Source organism: Lethenteron reissneri, chromosome 42 (genome assembly GCF_015708825.2).
Source record: "Lethenteron reissneri isolate LAM-NWPU_2019-01 chromosome 42, ASM1570882v1, whole genome shotgun sequence".
In the NCBI taxonomy this organism is placed as follows: Eukaryota; Metazoa; Chordata; class Hyperoartia; order Petromyzontiformes; family Petromyzontidae; genus Lethenteron; species Lethenteron reissneri.
Window position 1 is genome coordinate 12,546,830 of NC_083820.1, and position 23,447 is coordinate 12,570,276.

Here is a 23,447-nt window from a genome sequence, read left to right on the forward strand (position 1 = left end):
GGTAGGTGGGTGGGTGAGCTGCTGGTGGTGGGTGGGTGGGTGAGCTGATGGCTGTGGTGAGTGGGTGGGTGAGATGCTGGCTGTGGTGGTGGGTGGGTGGATGAGCTGCTGGTGGTGGTGGGTGGGTGAGCTGATGGCTGTGGTGGGTGGGTGGGTGAGCTGATGGCTGTGGTGGTGGGTGGGTGGTGAGCTGTTGGCTGTGGTGGGTGGGTGGGTGAGCTGATGGCTGTGGTGGGTGGGTGGGTGGGTGGCTGTGGTGGCTGTGGTGGCCGAGCTCGTCGTGAATATTCTCAGCGAGGTGGGGCTGCAGCTCCTCACAGCCCGTGAGGAGGTGGGTATTGACCGGAACGCGCACTTTAGCGAGCGGCGCGTGGCATTGATCACCTCCGCTGCGTGCGAGCAAACCTGCAAGCATCGTTATCGCTCATAATCAAACACCGTGGCTCAACACGTGGACTTTTAATGTTGGTTTCGCTTTCCTTGTTTTTGTTTTCAATAACCGATTTTATCGTCCTTTTGGGTTCGCTGTCGTCCTTGCGATTACAGGTGCGCGGAGCGGACGGGGGTGGTGTCCGTGGCTGTGGGGCGGTGAGCGTGGAGCCGAGCCCTGCGTGGGCATTGCGGATTACGGATCGTGGCGTCGCAACCTGGCAGGAGGAGGCTTGCGCAGTCACGGGTAGGACACTCCATGTCTCGTCGTATTCGGAGGGGGGGGGGGGGGCGAATCGATGGCGGAAAAATCCCCTCCAGCTGACAGACACTGGCGCATGCTGTGTCGTCTGAGAGCAGCTGCAACAGCAGGCGGTATCACTTACCTCCTTAACAATCTAGAATGACTCCTTAACATACCAGACTCTGCTGATGACATCAAACATGGTGAAACTGCTCTATACTGCAGAGAGGGTTAAATTCCGTCTTCCAGAAAGCAGATTAAGTTGACCCTGCAGGCACGTCGCCTTGTGCCACGTGTATATTTTGAACATCATGAAGCGTTCCGGCTTTCGACACGTTTTGATAAATGGACTTAAGATCGCGGTTGACCTCTGCCCCTGCAACAACAATGGTAGCCTCATACCATGGTGTTTTTTTAGAAATAATTTGTAATAATTTTGTTTTGCGACCGATGCTGTTGACTATCGACTCTGTGTTGACTATCGATTCCGTGTTGACTATCGACTCTGCCGCCTCCTGTTCTTTCATGAGTTGATTTCAATTTTACTATCAATAATTGTTCTTCACACATTCCCCTTTGAACATTGCTCTTTCCCCTTTACTGTCAATTTAAAAACAAACATTGACGACGTCGAACGTCGAACAATATCGACGTGTCCCTTCCGCCGTTCCGGCGAACATCGATGCTCTCATTAAAACCACGGAGTGTCCGGTCTGTCCACGCTTGGCCTTGCGACGTCACGAAGCGAAAGTGGCCGTCGGCTGACGGGGCCACGATGATGGAGGAAGTCAAAAGCGAGAGCCGAGTGAACGAATGCACCGATGGTGAACCAAGAGGCGAAGCGGTGGCCACTTAGACTGTCAAACGGCGATCGGTGAGCGAAGCTCTCCTTGCAGTGGCACCGAGAAAGACGCTTCTCTGTGTCGTTCTCTCTCGCGCGCGGCATGGCGATGTTTCTTTCTCGCCGGTTTGCACACGCCGCGCCGTGGTCTGTCGTGCTTCTGTACGGTGAGTCAGCGGCCAGTGAAATATCAGCAGCATCACAATGTGAAACAAAGAACCAGCCGCAAATTAAAATTTGCCTCCACATATTAAAACGCAACGAAGGTAACAAAGGCGGCACTGGGGGCCTGTGTGCCTGCCGCCGACAAACAAAACCCTCGCTGCTCAAGTGGCACACGAAAACAAAGATAGACCCCACAATTTGCCACCGCAAACAGAACATGTGCATCCCCGACTCTCTAGACGTCGCGGAGAGCTTTGTTCAAATTTGCCGAGTGGAAGAGTGCGGAGTGCCAGGCCGCGCCTCGTCAGCGAGGGGAACGGCGTCCCTCGAACCGGGCTACGCGGTGCCGCTCGCGTGCGAGAGTCTATTAACGGAGTGCCGTGATTATTATTTCTCTGTTGTTGTTGTTGTTGTTTCCACCGAGGCCCGTTCGGCGGGAGCGTGCGAGTGCGGCGCAGACAGCAGCCCAGGAGGGCAGCTCCCATTCACCCTCCTGTCAATAGCGGCGCTGCGCGCTCAAACACCGCGTGCCTGCAAATGATGTTTGCGCACATAATTAGAATATTTTGATGGCTTTTAAGGTTTTTTTTATCCCCACTCGTGTGAAAAGATGCGTACGTGTTTAAGTTTTTTACAGATAGATTTTGTCTCTCCGTGGCTTGGCCGTATCAAAGTTATAAATGTAAAATCTCAGTGCTGACTGGCAGAGGTAGATCGAAGCTCTCCATGTGCATTGATTCGAGTGGACCTGTCTGACCTTGCTGCTACAATAACCGGCAAGATGTGGGGGCGATGGATTGAGCAGATCCGTTTTCATTTTCCAAAGCCACTAATTTACGTGTATTCAGATACATGTGAACACCCCAGCGTGCCCGCATATTGGATCACGCGCGTAGCTCCACTTCCTCTGGACGAGACTAATATCCCCCATTTGGCTTCGTAGGCTGCTGGCGAGCATCAATATAATGGGATTCCCATCATCATCATCATCGGCCACGATCAATCCACTCCTGGATAAAGGCCTCACCTCTCGCTACCTTGCGATGTAATGATCCACCGAGCACACGCACACGAGCCGATTCCATCGCTCCATCTCCGCGGTGTGCGTCCTCTCAATCGCATTCTCTACCTTGGCTTCCACTACATCGGAATTCTCGACCGGTGGCCATCGTCCCTCCTAGCCGTGGCGTGTTGCGCCCAAGCTCGCTCGCTCGTTCGCTTTCCTCAGTTGTCAATGTGACGAACGCGTTTGTCCTCAGGACTCCCGTGCCACTGAACTGGACGCAGCTATGCCTTTCCGCCTTTCCGCCACCACCGCCACACGGCACCACCGCCACACGGCACCACACGGCACCAAGCCTGCCGACTGCGTTCAGAATTGAGCCCGGTGAGTACGTGGGTGGTAGACTGCCTGGGGTTGTACCAAGGGGTGCAGAATGGTTGTTGTTGAATGTTGCCGAACTACTTCTTTATCACCGCACGTGGCCAGCAATTCTATAATGTGGCTAAAAGATGGCAGGAGAGAAACAGATTCTTGACTCTATATGTGCAAAGCTTTGTGTGTTTCACCCCCTTGTATCCATGGTGATTTCTCTCCGGGTTCTTCTGTTCTCTCCCACACAAAGCCAAACTCTCATTATTAACAGAATTCATGGCCAAACATCCCAATGTAACAATGTCCCTCTGAAAAGTGTCTTGAGACTTGGTAACCCCTTTTCCACAGGCCCATCCGAACCAGGCTGGGGCCATGTCGAGCCGTGCCGCTGACATAACATCATGCTCCGCCCCTGGCCCTGCTTGGCCCCGAGCCAGATGCAGGTGTCTTATGCAGCCAGCAGCAAATCACGGCTTGGTTGCGGCTCGGGAAACAGCCGGTGGCTTGGTTCAGATGTACCGGTGGAAAAGCTATCATCGTGGGGCCGCCCTAGCTCAGGCGCACGACGGAGGAGGGCGGCAGGAGCAGCGCGGGTCCCTGGGCACGGGCGAGGGGCGGACGGGAAAGAGCCGCCCGGGCGCCACGCCGCGGGGATGGCCCAACGCCGTTAACCCGCACGGACAAAGAGGGGGGGACGAGGGGGGGGACGAGGGGGGGGACGAGGGGGGGGGACGAGGGGGGGGACGAGGGGGGGGGACGAGGGGGGAACGAGGGGGGGGCGAGGGGGGACGACGAGGAGGGGGACGAGGGGGGGGGGACGAGGGGGGAACGAGGGGGGTGCGAGGGGGGAGACGAGGAGGGGGACGAGGGGGGGGACGAGGGGGGGGACGAGGGGGGGGGGACGAGGGGGGGGACGAGGGGGGGGACGAGGGGGGGGGGACGAGGGGGGGACGAGGGGGGGGACAAGGGGGGGGACGAGGGGGGGGACGAGGGGGGAACGAGGGGGGGGCGAGGGGGGGACGAGGAGGGGGACGAGGGGGGGGGACGAGGGGGGAACGAGGGGGGTGCGAGGGGGGAGACGAGGAGGGGGACGAGGGGGGACGAGGGGGGGGACGAGGGGTAGAACGAGGGGGGGGGGCGAGGGGGGGACGAGGAGGGGGACGAGGGGGGGGGACGAGGGGGGGGCGAGGGGGGAGACGAGGAGGGGGACGAGGGGGGGACGAGGGGGGGACGAGGGGGGGTTTGAGGGGGGGGGGACGAGGGAACCGCCGATACGGGTGCTCATCAAGGGGCTGCTGCTGCTGCTGCTGCTGCTGCTGCTGCTGCTGCTGCTGCTGCTGCTGCTGCTGCTGCTGCTGCTGCTGCTGCTGCTGCTGCTGCTGCTGCTGCTGCTGCTGCTGCTGCTGCTGCTGCTGCTGCTGCTGCTGCTGCTGCTGCTGCTGCTGCTGCTGCTGCTGCTGCTGCTGCTGCTGCTGCTGCTGCTGCTGCTGCTGCTGCTGCTGCTGCTGCTGCTGCTGCTGCTGCTGCTGCTAATGGTGACTGACGGCCAAGCCTGACGCCAACGCCGCCACCCGGGCTGTGTTTACACAAAATGTAATCTCGAGGAAAAAAAACATGATGTAACTTTGCTGTGTTTTTTAGTTTTTATTGCTGTTGGCTCTTATATTGATATACACTTTTAAATGTCAGCAAGCAATTTCGAGAGCTGATACAAAAAAAACACAAGGACAAATAACAAAAGTGAACACTGTCATCAATAACGCTGTGTCCCTTAAAATAATATATATCTCACATAGGCGACATTTGGCCAATGCACATTCTTCTCCCTGCTATTAGAAGAGGGCCACTGCCCAGAACGTCACCTGCCCTCTTTTCCTTTGAGGGCAGCGTTATTGAGGAATGCGTTGCTGAGTGATAGGGAGCGAGGGACTGGAGTGATTCGGTCAGCGTGTGCGCGTGTGAATGGAATCCAGCGATCCAAGTTTGATTCCCACTCACGGCCAACACCGGTAACGAGTATCTGAAGCTGTTCTGGGCCTCCCCCTAGATCGACTCGGCCTCAAATGAGTACCTGGTGCGGTGTGTAACTATCGCTTTCATAATTTCCGCTTACAGCACTTGTCCAAACATTTCTGTTCAGGGTATATGGGGGATCAATCTCTTGTGCATGTGTGTGCATGGGCATCCTTGGGGAGTGCCCGGGTTATCGCACTGTGCTATGGCTCACATCGGCGATGATTATCTGACTTCGCTGTGTTGACGCAGCCTTGAATGAGTACCTGGTGCGGTGTGTAAACATCAGCACTGGGGCGACACAGGCAACCGGGCGTGGTGCCGGCCGCACCGTTCTTCTGTGCGTCCTAACAAGCCTGAATAGGTGCTCGCTAACTGCACTTGCCGCAACAATCTGCGTAGGCTACACGGGGGACCTTTGTCTTCGTTCCGCGTCTTCCGAGGCCACGAGTGGCTCGTTCCTGCCGTGGCCACGGTGCCAGGGACTCTGGGTGATGACGACGGTGACGATGGCCTGAACAAGCTTCTCTTCGCAATTAAACGAGCGCGTTCTCACATACCCTCCCGCCCACACGCACGGTAATTGGATGAGTTGCACCGCGTACGACGAGAAACGATTTGTCGATCTGCACAGCCCGCGACGAGCGCGTGGCGGTTCGGGTGTCGCGGGCAGCTGCGCCGAGCGGTGGACGTGGGTGGTGTGGGTGGTGTGGGTGGACGTGGGTGGTGTGGGTGGTGTGGGTGGAGTGGGTGGTGTGGGTGGTGTGGTTGGTGTTGGTGGTGTGGGTGGTGTAGGTGGTGTGGTTGGTGTTGGTGGTGTGGGTGGTGTGGTTGGTGTAGGTGGTGTGGTTGGTGTTGGTGGTGTAGGTGGTGTGGTTGGTGTTGGTGGTGTGGGTGGTGTGGTTGGTGTTGGTGGTGTGGGTGGTGTGGTTGGTGTTGGTGGTGTAGGTGGTGTGGTTGGTGTTGGTGGTGTGGGTGGTGTGGTTGGTGTTGGTGGTGTAGGTGGTGTGGTTGGTGTGGTTGGTGTAGGTGGTGTGGTTGGTGTTGGTGGTGTGGGTGGTGTGGTTGGTGTAGGTGGTGTAGGTGGTGTGGTTGGTGTTGGTGGTGTGGGTGGTGTGGTTGGTGTAGGTGGTGTAGGTGGTGTGGTTGGTGTAGGTGGTGTGGTTGGTGTTGGTGGTGTGGGTGATGTGGTTGGTGTTGGTGGTGTAGGTGGTGTAGGTGGTGTGGTTGGTGTTGGTGGTGTGGGTGGTGTGGTTGGTGTTGGTGGTGTGGTTGGTGTTGGTGGTGTGGGTGGTGTGGTTGGTGTAGGTGGTGTAGGTGGTGTGGTTGGTGTAGGTGGTGTGGTTGGTGTGGGTGGTGTGGATCGTGTGGTTGGTGTAGGTGGTGTGGTTGGTGTTGGTGGTGTGGGTGGTGTGGTTGGTGTTGGTGGTGTGGTTGGTGTTGGTGGTGTAGGTGGTGTGGGTGGTGTGGATCGTGTGGTTGGTGTGGGTGGTGTGGTTGGTGTTGGTGGTGTAGGTGGTGTGGTTGGTGTAGGTGGTGTGGTTGGTGTAGGTGGTGTGGTTGGTGTTGGTGGTGTAGGTGGTGTGGTTGGTGTTGGTGGTCCTGTTGGTGGTGTGGTTGTTGTTGGTGGGGTTGGCGGTGCGTGTGTCGGGAGTTCGATTCCCGCTCACGGCCACCAACACCTGTGGCGACGATCTTAACCGGTCCTAGGCCTACCCCAGGTCGACTCAGCCTCAAATAAGTAACTGGTTCAATGTGTAAACAACGCCACTGGGAAGATAAAGGCGGTCGAGCGTGGTGCTGGCCACCCACCCCTTCGTGTGCCGTGCCAGCCTTCATGGGTTCCTGATAGTACCACTTGCCCAACAGTCTGTTAAGGATATGCGGGGATCTGCCTCTGTTTTGTGTTCATGTGGTGCGGGTGGTAGTTGCATGGCGTGTGCGTGCACGATTGAGCGGCCGTGTAGCGCCCCTCCCCCTCTGAGCTGTGGGCCGCTCAGCCCCAAGGGACGTGGCACTGCCCTAATTGGATAGTCCAGCAACACGCAGTGCAGAGTTCGGCGCGGTCGTGCCTCACAGCCAGGAATTAAAATGCAACATCGGGATCGGCTTTCTTGTTCTGCTACCCGACCTTCCCGGGCACGTCATCGACTCGCGTCCGTCATCGCCGGCGTCTCCTGTGCGCGGCCGTCACGATGCGCGGTGGGCAGAGCTCACGGCGGGCTTCATCCGCGCCTCTCGAGGGCCGCTCGACGGCTCTGCCGGTGCGAGCCTCGCGAGTGTCCCCGGCGAGGGACTGCCCGGGCCGTGCCTCGCCTGGGGAGTGTCCCCGGCGAGGGACTGCCCGGGCCGTGCCTCGCCTGGGGAGTGTCCCCGGCGAGGGACTGCCCGGGCCGTGCCTCGCCTGGGGAGCGTCCCCGGCGAGGGACTGCCCGGGCAGTGCCTCGCCTGGGGAGTGTCCCCGGCGAGGGCGTCGCGAGTTCATGGCGCCGTCGCTGGCGCATCTAGTCCGCTCGTGCACCTGTCCTGTCGGAAGGGAAACGAGAGTCGGTTGGATCAACGAGAGCATTCGGGTCGGCCGGTCTGCTTGCTGGGGATTACGCATCGCCCCGTCTCTCTTTCTTTTTCCATACGGCTGATGTAGATGCAAAGCAACAACTGCAATTACACATCCAAGTGGTCCAGCCAGATATCCGCGTCAGGAGCAGCGGAGTGTGCCGCCGTGATGTCTCCTTCGTACTTGTGGACCGGGCATTGCGTCATCATATGTTTTATGGCCCCCTCCTGGCAAACTAATGCCCACTTGCACATCAAGTACAGAGTTCACTTTGTGCGGTGCAGAGACAGCTGTCACTGGGGGTGCCCTTGGAATGTTTGAGATGAAATGGTTGTCACTCATCACGTGTAAAGGGCTCTGGGATGCCACTGGCTGAAAGGGTAGTCTATCAAACACAATCATTGTTGTCATTGTCATTATTATTATTAACTTTTGTCCACTTTTCAACGGAATGGAATTGCACCCCTGCCATTTTTTCCTGACTCATCGGTTGATGAAACTTTCCAGAGGTAGGAAATCATAGGAAATACAAGCACAACGAACACGATGCACAGTGCACACGCGTGTTGTTCGGCACCATGTCCGACGTTTCGCTCCACGTTCTGGGAGCTTTTTCAAGAAGTGAATGAATGCACAGACTGGAACTCGCAGCACTGAGAGCGAAACGTCGGACATCGTGCCGAAAAACGCACGACACAACACGAAAACCAGCGCAGTGGTTCTATGATACCGCTGTTCGTATGAACGACAGTAACCACTGTGACACATCCCTTCCAGGAGCAGTGGAGCTTCCTACCACTGCTCGTTCATAACCCCGTCTCGAAGCTCCGCTTCTCAATAATCCGGCTTTTCCCCCCGTCTCCACGTGAGCCGTAGGGGGGGGGGGGGGGCACGAGGGGCCGTGCCGCTGTGGAATCGACGGACGCGTGACTTGGCAAGCGGGCGAGGGGGTCACCGCCGCGGGTCACCGGCGTCTCCAGCGCTCTCCATTACGCGCAATTCGGAGGCGCCACCTGCAGCCTCCCGCCGCGGGCCGCCGGGTCGTTGTAAAGCCTCGCAGGGGCCACTTGGCCAAGACGGAGGAGCGATTTGGACGCGAATTGAATACACACAAGGCTGGTTTTTAGTTGATTTCGTGTACGCCGTTTTTTTTTTAAGTATCTTTCTGCATTCGTCTGTGAAGGCTGCTCCCCGTGAGTGCTCTTTCATGTTGGGGACTAATTTGGTTGCGATGAACAAGATGTGCGTCAGCCGCAAGCATTGAGGAAAGAACAAGAACGCCCCCCACCCCTCCCTCTACTGCCAATAATTTCTGAAAGCTTTCAAACGGGCAGCTTTAACGTTGTTTACAACATTGCAATAATACAAATAGAAGTGAATGTGATCAGACGGGAAGCTTTCCCGCTTGCGGTCCCTACAATTGGCCCCGAAAACAAGTAGGATGGGCATGATTAAGTCATTTCGTCCTCACAGCGCGTGGCTTACCAAAGCCTGCCACAGGGTTTTTTTACCGCCAATATGCCTATGAAACCCAGTGATGGAGTGGCCATCCACTCGGGAGATGGAGCCATGAAATCAGTTCGAGTGCAGCTACATGGGTGGATTGTTACAGCGCTGGAATGTGGGAGGCCTTTATCCAACAGTGGATTGGCCATGGCTGATGATGACGACGACGACGCTGTTGCTGTTCCAGAGCGAGTGCTCTCCGACCGCGGGGCCAGCCAGCGTGTTCGGGAATGAGAGCGGGAATGAGAGCGGGAATGAGAGCGGGAATGAGAGCGGCGTCGCTGTTGGCGCAACGGAGCGGCGCGTGTTCCTCGAGGTCGCCCGTCGGTCGCGATGTTCGTTCTCACCCCCCCACCCCCCCCAACAGTTCCGATTCGTACGATCATGGGGCCCGTCCACGCCCGCTCGTTAGCTTCGTGGTGGCGGGTCCCTCCTCGGACAGATTTACGTGCGAGGTGGCAGTGATCTAGAAAGTCATTGCCCTTCCGCATCGGATTTATTCTGCCTAAGGTCAGAGCTGTCAAAATGCTCCGTGGCTCACTGACAGTTCTGAAAAGTTTATTTGTGGCAGGGAAATGTCATGGACAACAGCTGGCAGAATGTGCTAGTAATGTCAGCCCTGCAGCGAAAGCACTGTGCGTTTCCCTTTACATTTGGGTCACAACTAGGGCCAGGGAAAGCACGTTGTTCTTTTTTTAAAAATACATCTCCGTTTTTTCTTACTGCGCCGTGAAATCGCTTGCGTGGAAAAGGTGGCAAGTCGAAGCTCCGTACCACGCAGCGGCTGTGTGGCACTTCCGCCTCCCAAAGAACTCCCTCGTTCGCTTGCTGTGTTCATATTCGGCGGTATCTTTGCTTGAGCGCTTGCGTGCATATGTTAAATGCATATCTATGAAATATTTGAGCCTTGAAAAATGTTTAAATTGACATTGAAAGAATCAAGAGGAGACGAGCTGTGAGTTCAGTTAAAAAATAGATATATACGCCTTGGCACTTAACTACTTAGCAAACTTTTGAATTAAATAAGTGCGGCTGCCATAACTTCCGCCAATTTACGTGCTGCTTGTAAGAATGGTTATAAATCCGAGCACGCGCGCCACGGTCACGCTCGCTCAACATAACCGCGCGCCGTCTGTGGGCAGTTTAGAGGTGAACACTCGTAACGGCGTCCACCGGTGTGACGGCGTCCACCGGTGTGACGGCGTCCACCGGTGTGACGGTGGATCGTGCCCGCCGCGACGCCGAGGATTGTCGCTGCGGGCCTGGGTGTGGGGGGGGGGACGCCCCGTCTCTCACGGGGCCTCGGCACGCGCGGCGAGGGAGCCTCACGGCACGTGACTGCCGGCGTGCTCGTGGCGGTGGAGTGCGAGTGACTACGTCACAGCAGCAGCAGCAGCATCAGCAGCAGCAGCATCAGCAGCAGCATCAGCAGCAGCAGCATCAGCAGCAGCCAGGCGACTTCTAAGTGGCGTGACCCGCCGGGCACGAAGACTCAACTCCTCTGGAATTATTTAAAGATTAATTCATTAGATGGCGATGATGATTTCTGTTGCCTGCGCGCAAAAAACACGAAATAAATTCCCGCTAATTGGCGAAGTTGCCACGAAAAATTAGTGTAGCGGGTAAATTGAAAGAAAATCTGCATTTTCATGTACGTGATCTTCCATTCGTTCTTTCTCATGCAAATGCGAAATTGCCAATATGTTCCGCGAATAAAGGGGAAATAAAATGACGACACACGGTCCTTTGTGTCCTTGCAACCAATTAAACAAGAGGCCTCAAAATGTTAACGTTATTTTGCACGCGTGATTCAAGACAGATGCCGTTACTGTCCTGCCATCCTGACTATTGTTATTTCCGAGATTATTGGCACCTTCTGTGAAGATTTTAGCATTTTAAGTTATTTAGAGAAAACAATAAAAGGCCCTCTAAGATAACTGTCAAGGAATTAAGAAATAAAATCACAACCGCCCACAAGAAGCAGTTGTTTGCATCTGTCCAGTGCGGCAGTGAGATGTTGACTACCTCGCCCGGTATACAGGAGGTCGTTGGTTCGATGCTGACCCCGACACCTGCTGTACAGTTGGAGTTTGCGTGTCTCTCTCTCTCCCCGTGGTCGCGTGGATTTTTCTCCGGGTCCTCCGGTTTTTCCCTCCACATTTAGAATCACCGTGCGTATTTGGCTGCTATATATTTCCACATGATAGGTCACTTCAATGAGCTATCATTTGTGGGCTTTTGAAAAAGAGCTGGATAGCTCAGCGAGCCTCACGTGGTAGAATAAAAAATAGTTGAGTCGTTTTTAATCGTTTACCGGCAGTGGGCGGGACGCAGCTGAGGGTGCCGGGTGCCGGCGGGGCGAAGCGCGGGCACGCCGATGGCACCACGGGGTGGCGGGACAAGACGGGGTCGCGGGGTCACGCGTTTGGCTACGAAGAGCGACGCTTTGGTGCCGGGAGAAATGTTGTGCTGTTCAAGCTGATTGTAACGACTCTACCCGGCTAGCAGCTCAAACCGCATGAACGCGTCCAATGCCTTGCGTCCGAGCGTGTGCTGAGCATTGCTTAAACACATTGTCATCTTCGGTCACGCTCTCTCCACTGCTGCATCAGGCTCTCCTTAAACTGCCGCTACCTCGCACGGTTCTCAGTGGAACACCTGCACGTGATCTGATGTCATCGCTCCATCGCTTCAATTGATGTTCTCCCCTATAGCCATGGCGCCTGCTGCCCGAGGACACTCACTTTGCTTGACGGTTAGGATGGTGTCATTACCCGGTGTATGTTCTCGAATCCACGTGTTTCTCTTTCTGTCTCTCAAACGAATTCCAGGCATATTAAAGTACACTTGTGGGGCTATGTTGTGCATAGCAAGGGGCATCGCAGCCAAATCCATTGGTGTATTCAGACTCTTTGGGTTTTTTCGGTAAAGTCACGTAGGTGAAAACAAAATAAAATAAAAATGAAACAACTAAATTAAATCACGACGTTTCGGAAGCAATACAAGCATCCGTCATCAGATGTGACCGCTCCAGAAAAATTATGTATTCAACTTCTATGCTCCCACATATATGCTCACCACCTTTACCGACCCAGACTGATCACATTGCTAAAGGGTTGTCAAATAACCCCCATGATCCGCCTGCCACTTGAATGTCCTCATCCAGCAGTGGATTGCCCACTGGACGTGCATGTCAGCACTGTGTGATCGGTTGGTGCGTGTGGAAGCTGGAGGTCTCCTCCTGGTCAGTGGTTCCCGATGGCGTTTCATGAGATCACAGAGGGGATCCATGACTCCGTACTGAGCCTATATTATTCAAGCTCTACTGGGTATCTGAAGGTTTCGCCATCGGCGCAACCAGAATTGACGTTTGCTTGGTGAAGGGTGAATATCACCATGGATGTTGCCCATTAATGTCGCGTGCGTTCCTTGTCTACGTCTGAACATATTGGGGGTGTCCGGACACCCACGGCCACAGTGGCTGCGGCACAGATGCGTTGGCGCCGCGCGAACCAGGGGGGAGAGAAGGCCCCACCACTCGGTGGCAACCTCCTCCTGAGCGGCGCTAAGCGGTGCCCGTGTCCGACGGTTGCCATCGGAGGGATCCCGGCGGGGGAGCTCCCCGCGAGGCCGCGGCTCGATGGCTCGTGGCGAGGCGCTCTGCGGCAAGGCGCCGGCAGCGGTGCACAATTCCCCGTAGCGACAACGCGACGCGTCCGTCAGCGCGACTGCCCCACGAGGAAGGATGGACAACGTACACGACATTGTTGGACGGCAGGCGCTGTGAGGCAGGCAGTGGCCCTTCTTCATGTCGGATGAAGGAGTCCCGCGTCACGGCGCGACGTGCGTGCCTCCGCTGCCGTTGAATTCCCGTGCGGCATTCACAAGTTCATTGTTTTTGACACGTTGACAATCTGGTTGTATCGCCTTATTGACTTTGACGTATGCTTGTTCATTTCCGCCGTCATTCGTAATGAGGTTTCGACGGCGTCTTTTTTCCCTTTTATTGTTTCTCTCCTCGCCTTCGTGAAAGGGAACTCGCGCGAGGCGCTGGCTGTGGCTGTGGCGGTAACGGTGGCGGTGGCGGATTGAGATTGCCCATCGCTCACGAGCGCCTCGCTGCCAGGCCCCAGCGTCTCAAAAGTAGAGATAACGGCATCTTGTACTTTTCCAATTTTACACCCGCAGACACTTTGCGGTGCACGAGTCGTTTTCGTCTTCCGAGAGCGGCGCCTTTGAAATGCCACGCTCGCTTCGGCACTAACTTTGTGAAATTTGTTGCCGAGATTGTGCTCTGCCCAACGCAGGCGAGCTCGATTCGTTCGTTAGATTGGCAGCCAGCCCATCCTGCTGTGTTTATCGCACTCGGCACTCGGCGATGTCATTTTCAGACGGGACTCGCCCTGCCGACCTCCTGTCGGCCACTGTCTGGTCACGGTGGCGGTGACGCACCCCAGCGAGCCAGCGAGTCGGAGTGAGCCGCATGGATCGCACAGCTATAATACTGCACGCGAGATGCCAACCCAAGGAAAACTATAAAAGTTGGCCTGTAAAAAGGCAGTACAGCAGGTAAGTTGCTAACCCGTCTAGATGGAAGTTGTGCTTCATTTCCGAGAACGTGTGGGGTTCTCGCTGGATACTACGTGGGGTTCTCTCCTCCCAAACAAAACAGAAGAAAGCAGGAATTGTCCAAACATCTTGAAGACTGTCCTCGAGGCCGTGACCTCGGCACTCGGATGCGTCACGGCCGTCTCCCACTTTCCCAAACCGCCGGGGCTCTGCTCACCCCGGAGGGGCCTGTGCTGTCCCACACTCTTCTCTTCTGTGCCACAACGCCCCAGCCCCAAGGCGGTCTCGTGTGCCAGGCCTCGCGTCGCTGCATTTCGGCTCGTTCGCTTTCACAAGCCAGAAAACAACCCCAAAAGGAATCAACAGAGCGGGTCGGTGACAGTACGCGGATGAGGCTATTGCTCGGGCACCATCGAGAGCGAGCGGCTTCGCAACCCGTGACGGGAGTGGTGCTGGGAGTGGTGCAGGGAGTGGTGCAGGGAGTGGTGCAGGGAGTGGTGCAGGGAGTGGTGCAGGGAGTGGTGCAGGGAGTGGTGCTGGGAGTGACGCTGGGAGTGGTGCAGGGAGTGGTGCTGGGAATGGTGCAGGGAGTGGTGCTGGGAGTGGTGCTGGGAGTGGTGCAGGGAGTGGTGCAGGGAGTGGTGCTGGGAGTGACGCTGGGAGTGGTGCAGGGAGTGGTGCTGGGAGTGGTGCAGGGAGTGGTGCAGGGAGTGGTGCTGGGAGTGACGCTGGGAGTGGTGCAGGGAGTGGTGCAGGGAGTGGTGCAGGGAGTGGTGCTGGGGGTGGTGCTGGGAGTGGTGCAGGGAGTGGTGCAGGGAGTGGTGCAGGGAGTGGTGCTGGGAGTGGTGCTGGGAGTGGTGCAGGGAGTGGTGCAGGGAGTGGTACTGGGAGTGGTGCAGGGAGTGGTGCTGGGGGTGGTGCAGGGAGTGGTGCAGGGAGTGGTACTGGGAGTGGTGCAGGGAGTGGTGCTGGGGGTGGTGCAGGGAGTGGTGCTGGGGGTGGTGCAGGGAGTGGTGCTGGGAGTGGTGCAGGGAGTGGTGCAGGGAGTGACGCTGGGAGTGACGCTGGGAGTGACTCGGCGAGCGACGCGGCGGGTCCAGGAGCGCTCCCTCCTCAAGTGACGAAGTGGCCCCCGGACGATGCCGCCGTGAAAGTTCTCGATGAGCGTGGGGACCGCGTCCGGCACCGCGCGTATGCCGCCTCTAAGATGTCGTCTGTCACTCGGCCGAGTAAATAATCTCGAGCATCTCCGCGTGTCCCCACGTCCCCGCGTGTCCCCGCTTGTCTGCTCATCCCTGCGTGTCCGTGTCACCGCTTGTTCGCGTGTCCCCACGTCCCCGCGTGTCCGTGCCCCCGCTTGTCTACGCCCCCCCCCCCCCCCGCGTGTCCCCACGTCCCCGCGTGTCCGTGCCCCCGCTTGTCTACGCCCCCCCCCCCCTCCGCGTGTCCCCACGTCCCCGCGTGTCCGTGCCCCCGCTTGTCTACGCCCCCCCCCCCTCCGCGTGTCCCCACGTCCCCGCGTGCCCGTGCCCCCGCTTGTCTACGCCCCCCCCCCTCCGCGTGTCCCCACGTCCCCGCGTGTCCCCGCGTGTCCCCGCGTCTCCGGGGCGTCTCGGGAAGGAGCTGCAGCAGCAGCAGGGACGATGCGAAACTCGTAGCACAAACACGACGCGCGAGCGAGAACTTCCACGATGCATAATTCAGAGGAATAAAATTGGCGCTTTTCCTCCTCAATATGGCAATGTGTGTATAAAATAATTAAATAAACGCCGTGTTTTTTTTATTACTTGACAAGACATTTCATTTTCATTAAGTTTGCATGAGACTTTAAACGCGAAACCAAGCCCCAGCTGAAGCGCGTTGTGTTGCCTTGCGAGTCTGCCAGCCGAGCAGCTCCATCGCAAGGGGCCACTGCACCTCCTCCTCGCTCCCTCCACCCCCTCCTCCTCCCCCTCCCTCCTCCCCCTCCTCCCCCCCCCCTCCTCCTCCCTCCTCGCCCCCTCCTGCTCCCCCTCCCCCTCCCTCCTCCCCCTCCTCCCCCCCCTCCTCCTCCCTCCTCGCCCCCTTTTCCTCCGCCCCCTCCCCCACCTCCTCCTCCTCCAGTGCGCGTGTCCGTGCGCAGTTTAATCCTCGAGCATCGCGATCGGCCACACAGCGCCCAGCTGATCTACGGGTCGAGGGCCACCAGAAGAGACTTCCCAAGGGAGATGGGGAGGGGGAGACACTCCTGAAATGCAATGCTTTATTAATGTTATAATTAATGCAGGGCCCTGCATTAATTATAACAACACATCTCATTATTGTGTCTGCTAAACATGAACTTGCATGGTCTCAAGGTGGCGGGAGAGAGGAGGTGGGGGCGGGGGTGATCGCCCCCAGGCCCACCATCCAGCTGTTTGCACAGCACGCGTGGCGAGTGAAGCCGCGTCGTCGATCCGTGGCTGGCCCACCTACCCCCCCCCCTGACTGTCTTCTCCCGGAGTGATGGCCGCCTCTCGTGCCCGCACGGCAAATTAATTTTAGCTTCCACCCATCACCCGGGGGGGGGGGGGGTGGGGATGGGATCCGCGGGGTCGGCCCTCTGTGACGAGGCGTCGGAGTCAGTGCGGCTCGTCCCGCGAGCCCCCCCCGCCCCGCGCCAGCCTCGTGGTTGCTGCTTCACTCCGCGTGCCAATGACCGCTGACGCGGCCTTCGCGATCGGGCGCTTGTTTTATGGCACCGATCATCGCACCCCGACTGAGGCCTTGACCTTGCTCAGAAATACTCGCACGCGATGGCTTCTTCAAAAACTTGGGCGGCCGATCGCGAGCGTGTCCGATCTCAAACCCGTCAAGGAGTGAGCGGACGTGGAAGAATTGGGGTCGCCCCAGAGGGTGAATGAGCCAGGTTCAACGCCTCCGTGTGGCCGCGGCTCCGCGCTGCGCTCCGCTAACACTCGGCGGGGCGGCTCAGCCGTGTCGCATCCACCCTGCTCGCAATCGCAAGGTTGCAAGTTCAACTCCTGGTTGGAGGTTGATTCAGCCCATCATCCTTCCTGGATCGATAAAATGAGTACCACCTCGACAGCGAAGTAAACAGCGGTTGACCTATAGAGATATGCATCTCTGTCAAACGAATGTGGAATTCCCACCACTGGTTCAGGGGGTGCGCACCGCCTCAGCGCCCGTGTGAACTTGCAAGTCACTTTGACTTGACTCCGTCACCTGGAGCGCTGCAGGGCCGCTGCTGCCCTCCGGAGTGTGCAGCTACAGAGGCCACCGCAACAGCCTACGGATCGCGAAGGGACGCGAAGGGACGCGCAGAGGAGACGGGACTGTGCCCTTTGGGCAGCATTCTTACCGCTGTGTTCCATTTGCGTCTTCACCCTCTCAGTTTCAAAGAACCGGTCCCATCTGGCGCTCACCTGCTTACAGAGTTAAAAAGGCCACTTGTGCTGAAGAGAGTCGCATGCGACCAGGAGCGGAATGCCATACTTAATGAGGGGATGGAGGACCAGGATGTGTGTGTGTATTACATTATGCATCAAAGCCTTTGTACATCACTGGGCAAAGTGCATTGTGCTTCAAGGAGACTGCGTTCGAAAATCATGAAAGAATGTTGCAATAAAGATTGTCCATCGCATGCGGAGCTCGGAACGTTTTTGATCATCGTATTTCAGATCACGGTGACATATTCGTGAGAGCTCTTGATTATGAATGAACACGGCATGAAATGCTCCCCGTGCCACTTTTCTCTTTACGGAAATTCTTCATAAACATTATTAATCTCGTTCGCACGGGGCAGGGTACGAGCCAACATTCTACCTTTCCATAAATTTCCCCGATTATTGTTGTGATGAGGATTTATGTGTTCTGTATGTGTGTGTCTCTGTGTTTGTGTGTGTCTCTGTGTTTGTGTGTGCCTCTGTGTATGTGCGTGCCTCTGTGTTTGTGTGTGTCTCTTTGTTTGTGTGTGCCTCTGTGTATGTGCGTGTCTCTGTGTAGTTGTGTGTGTCTCTGTGTTTGTGTGTGCCTCTGTGTTTGTGTGTGTCTCTGTGTTTGTGTGTGTCTCTGTGTTTGTGTGTGCCTCTGTGTATGTGCGTGTCTCTGTGTAGTTGTGTGGGGAGCGGTGGCGTGATAGTGCACGGTGCTGCCAACGCGGCGACCCCAGTTCCATTCATGGCCACGGTTGACAACAGTGGCGATCGATATCAGAATCTGCCCGAGCTTCCCCTAAGTCGATTGTCTGAGTGGCAGCACCGGGGAGACAAAGGCGATCGACCGGTCATGATGTTGGATACATAACGTATTCATTCCCCATGTCAGACGCAATGGGTGCTTGCCGACAGCATTTGCCCCAACACTTTTTGTCGGCTGCACGAGGGATCTGTCTGTGCGGGTGTCAAGGTGGTGCAGCGGTTAATGCGCTGACCTACCACTTCGACCACCGCGAGTTTGATTTGACGTCACGCCGTGCACCAACGCGAATTTGCCACCGTGACCTGCGCTGGAACCTCCCCGGGTGGACACGGCGGCGTCGTGAGCGCCACTGCGGCGAGGCGGGGAGCCGCGTCCCCGGGGACGTCTCCGTCTCGGCGCGCTCGCACGACCCCCGACTCCGCCCCGCGCGGCGAGTGCGCTCGCTCCCGTGGGCGCACGGCGAGTTGCCGCTCATCGCCTGTGACGGGCGGTGCAGTGAAGGGGGGGGGCGTGTGGCTAATCGTGTCCCTACTTCCCCATTAGCGGCGAGGCCGGGAGCTGTGCTCACGGCCACGTGCGCGCGAGGCCGTGGCGAGGACGCGCTCAGCGTGGCCGGGAGTCTCGCGTCTCCGCCGCTGCGCACTGCGGGGCTCTGCGCGCACGGAACGAGCGCGCAGGAGATGAATGCAACGAACCCCCAGAGCGTGGAAATCAGCAACCATCACGTCCCCTTCGCGCGTCTCCACGTAAACAATAAAAGTGTTTCTGACTCGACCCATCGGCCACATCGCAGCCTTCTGGAAGTGAAGAATCCCCTCTGTGAGTGCATCGCCTCCCCCCCCCCCCGCCGCCCCAAGAAGCCGTTCCCCAAACACCCCGAACGGGGCGGGGCTCCGGGAAAACAAACCCAGAGGCTCAGCGAGGGCTTCACGTTAGCAGAATAGTAAACAACTTGCTACGTCAACACACACACACACCTACAGCATGCTACATCAACACACACACACCTACAGCATGCTACGTCAACACACACACACACACTTACAGCATGCTACGTCAACACACACACCTACAGCGTACTACATCAACACACACACACCTACAGCATGCTACACCAACACACACACACACCTACAGCGTGCTACATCAACACACACACATACCTACAGCATACATCATCAACACACACACACACCTACAGCATACATCATCAACACACACACACACCTACAGCATACATCATCAACACACACACACCTACAGCGTGCTACATCAACACACACACACACCTACAGCATACTACATCAACACACACACACACCTACAGCGTGCTACATCAACACACACACACACCTACAGCGTGCTACATCAACACACACACACACCTACAGCATGCTACATCAACACACACACCTACAGCGTGCTACATCAACACACACCTACAGCATGCTACATCAACACACACACCTACAGCGTGCTACATCAACACACACAAACAGCGTGCTACATCAACACACACACACACCTACAGCGTGCTACACCAACACACACACACACCTACAGCATGCTACATCAACACACACACCTACAGCGTGCTACATCAACACACACAAACAGCGTGCTACATCAACACACACACAAACAGCGTGCTACATCAACACACACAAACAGCGTGCTACATCAACACACACAAACAGCGTGCTAAGTCAACGTGTGCGCTCCTCCCTCGCACGAGGCGCAGCCGTCGGAGTTCTCTCCGCAATGCACCGCGCGGAGGGCTTAGTGGGGATCTGCGTGAGCTGTCGGATCGTGGAGGCGATCACGCCCCCAGTCCTGTTGCCCAGTGACCGGGCGATGTAAATCCGCGCTCGCGCGCCGCGCGCGTGCCCACTGGCTGGGCCGTTCCAAGGGACACACATTCTGTCGTTGTGATTCCTCTCTCTCCTACCCATGCGTCTTTGAGCTCAGAATCTCTTCTTGACCTCGAATGCGACACAAAAAGCCCTCCCACAGAGACCACTGCTCGTGGATGTGACACCGTGACGGCTGAGTAGACGTATTCATGAGCGGCTTAGGTTGCTCGACATTTCGCGAACCCGAATTTTGACATTAAACTGCCACGTGGTCTAAACCAGCAAAATATGGATAATTGCATTGGCTACGGAAACCCACGTTTTGATTTCACATTGAGCTTGTTTTGCACATCATCATCGGTTCGACTCTCGACTGCCGGTCAATTCACGAGGCAGTCACACGAGACGAGAAGTACCACCAACGCTCACAGTTTCACTGAGTGTGCATGCTTCTTTTCTCAATTCTCAAAATAGGCTCTCAATAACGTGACCACATCTCAGTGATGACATCAACATCATTGGCCTTAAAAACCTCTTTCTTACGCGACATTCATCGAGCAGTGGATAGACCACGGCTGATAATCTGCGAAATGCCCAAACCCGATCAGCTGTAAGGTAGCAAAGCAAAGTAAAGGCGCTGCCCTGAAATAGCGCCCTCACGCCACTGCAGGCAGAAGGGCCTCCACTAGAAGGAGTTCCTGAGAACCCCTCTAGATGGTATTTGCCTACTCTTCCACGCTGGCCAGAAGTCTTGGAAGAGGAGAATGTTCGGAGATGGCATTCACAGCAAATGGGTTCACGACTCCATCCGTACAGACCCCTGTGTGAGTTCATTTGAGTTACTTACTCACACTCGTGTTTTTTTCCAGGTAGTTTTGTTTAACTTCCACATGGAGGAAGACTTATTAAACTGGAACGGGCTGCCACATTTCCTTCGTGAAGAGCATGTTGAGATGCAGTGAAGCTTCTCTTGGATACATAAATCATCATGCATGCGTGTTTGTTTTGTGCACTGTGTGCCATATGCAGCCATCATCTCACTGCCACGGTCAAACGTCAAAGTGATTTCTTGCTCAAACGAGCATCGAGGCGGTGTTCAACAGATGTTTACAGCCCGGAGCCAGCGGTGAAAATTCTCAATTCCGATAGCGGGGTCGAGTATATTCAGAGGACAACCACTGTTGACGGCATCTCCGAAAAGTGGTACCAATTTTATCAACCCCGGAAGGATGATGGGCTGAGTCAACCCCCTTCCGATCGCGAGGCGCTCGCTCTGCCGCCGACCGACGGTGCCGCTGGTGGGGGGAGCCGCGCGGAGCCGCCGGGCGCCTCCTGCCGCACGAGCGCGAGTTGCTGCGTGCGGGTGGGGGGCTGGAGCGAGTGGGGGGCTGGAGAGGGTGGGGGGCTGGAGAGGGTGGGGGGCTGGAGAGAGTGGGGGGCTGGAGAGAGTGGGGGGCTGGAGCGGGTGGGGGGCTGGAGCGGGTGGGGGGCTGGAGCGAGTGGGGGCTGGAGGGGGTGGGGGGCTGGAGAGGGTGGGGGGCTGGAGCGGGTGGGGGGCTGGAGAAGGTGGGGGGCTGGAGCGAGTGGAAGGCTGGAGAGGGTGGGGGGCTGGAGAGGGTGGGGGGCTGGATCGGGTGGGGGGCTGGAACGAGTGGGGGGCTGGAGCGAGTGGGGGGCTGGAGAGGGTGGGGGGCTGGAGCGAGTGGGGGGCTGGAGAGGGTGGGGGGCTGGAGAGGGTGAGAGATTATGCGCCGTGCGTGTTCGGACCGCGTGTTCACCATCATCTCACTGGCGGCGCAGGAGCTGGAGCTGGACAGCTCCCCCCTGCAAGCTCAGCCTTGATCCCACTCGGACTCAGCCCGGCCAAAAATCTAATTCCGCAAACGAGATTTGTAAATTGGCGGTGTGCGGCTTGCGATGGGAATAGAGACGATGTTGCCAGCTCCGATGTGTTGGTCTGCGTAATGCGTGCTGTTGGTGCTGTCAGTGTTGTTATTGTCCGTAATGCGTGTGGCTAGTGTTGTTATTGTTGTTGGTGTTGTTATTATAATTGTTTTTTTTACCCTTTTATCTGGCAACAAAACTGACACCTTTTTTTACAAGGAGTCATGTTTGCATTGACCACAATACCTGCGGTCAGAATGCAAACAAAAACACAACTCTGATAATGTATGTAATGTAAAAAAAGGTGTCAGTTTTGTTGCAGATAAAGGGTAAAAAAAACTATTATCATATTTTGCTACTGGCAAAGGAGGTTCCAATGGTGCTGTTATTGTTGTTGTTATTGTTGGTGTTTGTATTGTCCGCTCAGATATCGCTGCACGGTAATGGGGCGCCGGGAGACGCGGCGTGCACTCTGCAGAACCCCTCGTATCCGTGACGATTACCCGCGACTCGGCAGGCGCTGTAGAAGCCGCAAATCATCCAATGATCCGTGGCCACCACCTGTATCTTTTCCTCCACGGATAAATGGATTTGCAGATATTCGGACATACACGGGCAAGCGAACCCTTTACGCGGTGTACAGACACACCGTACTGCGTAACAGGCAGGCATTCTCACCGAGCTGCCGTATATGTCAAAGATGCGACACGCCTCCAATCAATGTGATGCATACGCGTGTCCAATATGGTAACAGGCTCCTCTCTAACATGCGGCTCTCACAGCATGCAATGGGCGACTGAAATAACTCACGAGGGGCATCTGTAAACGGATCACTCAATATTGAGATCTTTAAACAATTAGCACCCTCTGCCGCGGCAAGTACGACGCGGGCAACGTGTGCATCGCCTCTGGCGAGGCGCCGCTGCGGTGGAGGATGGAGTGGAAGGCCGAGGTCGCCGCGTCCTTCTGAGTCGCGGGGCATCGGTGTCGACACCTCGGGCCCAGCGGGTCTTCGTGCACCGCACTGGTCGTAACAATACTCATTGTGACAATCGTTACATTCGCTTACATTCCTCGGATTTCCAAAGCGCGTTACATGACACCTCGTATTGACCCCACACGGCGGCAGCTTTGTCCCCGAGTCGGTCGCGTTGTCGCTATGCTACTATTTTTGTTTATTTTACCAAGTAAGGCCCATTGAGCTATGGAGCTCTTTTTTCAGAAGTGACTTGGCCGCAAATGATAGCTCAACGAAGTAGACATTGCAGCCAAATAATCTAAACGTATGTTGATTGTAAATGTGGAGAGAAAACCTGGGTAAAACATGCAAACTCCAAATATACAGCAGCAGGCGTCAGGGTCGGGATTAAACCCACGACCTCCGGCATACCAGGCGAGGTAGTAAACATCTCGCCACCTTATGACAACCTATTAAGTTTTCGGGTGATGTTTAAATTTGAGAAAATTTGGACCACGACGTTTTTTTCTAAAAATGTCACGGGATACTTAACGTTCACTGTGAAACAGACGGCGTATATCGTATGGCAATCCACCCGCAGTAATAATCAGGGTGGCCTGTCGCAATTGAACCGCGAACCTCTGCAACGAACGCGCTCTGATTCAGGGCCGACGGCGAGAGTGCTCAAGAGGCGGCAGTGACCTCTGCCTCCCTTGCAACCGTGGTCTTGTCGACCGCTGTGGCTGCCGAAAGCAGGTCCCCAGACACACCGGGGCTCTCTCCATAGGGCCAACACAAACTAAAGCAGAAGTTTCACATCTGACACCGTGACGTCGAAACGCGGGGCCCCCCCAAGCGTACCGTCGGGACGGCT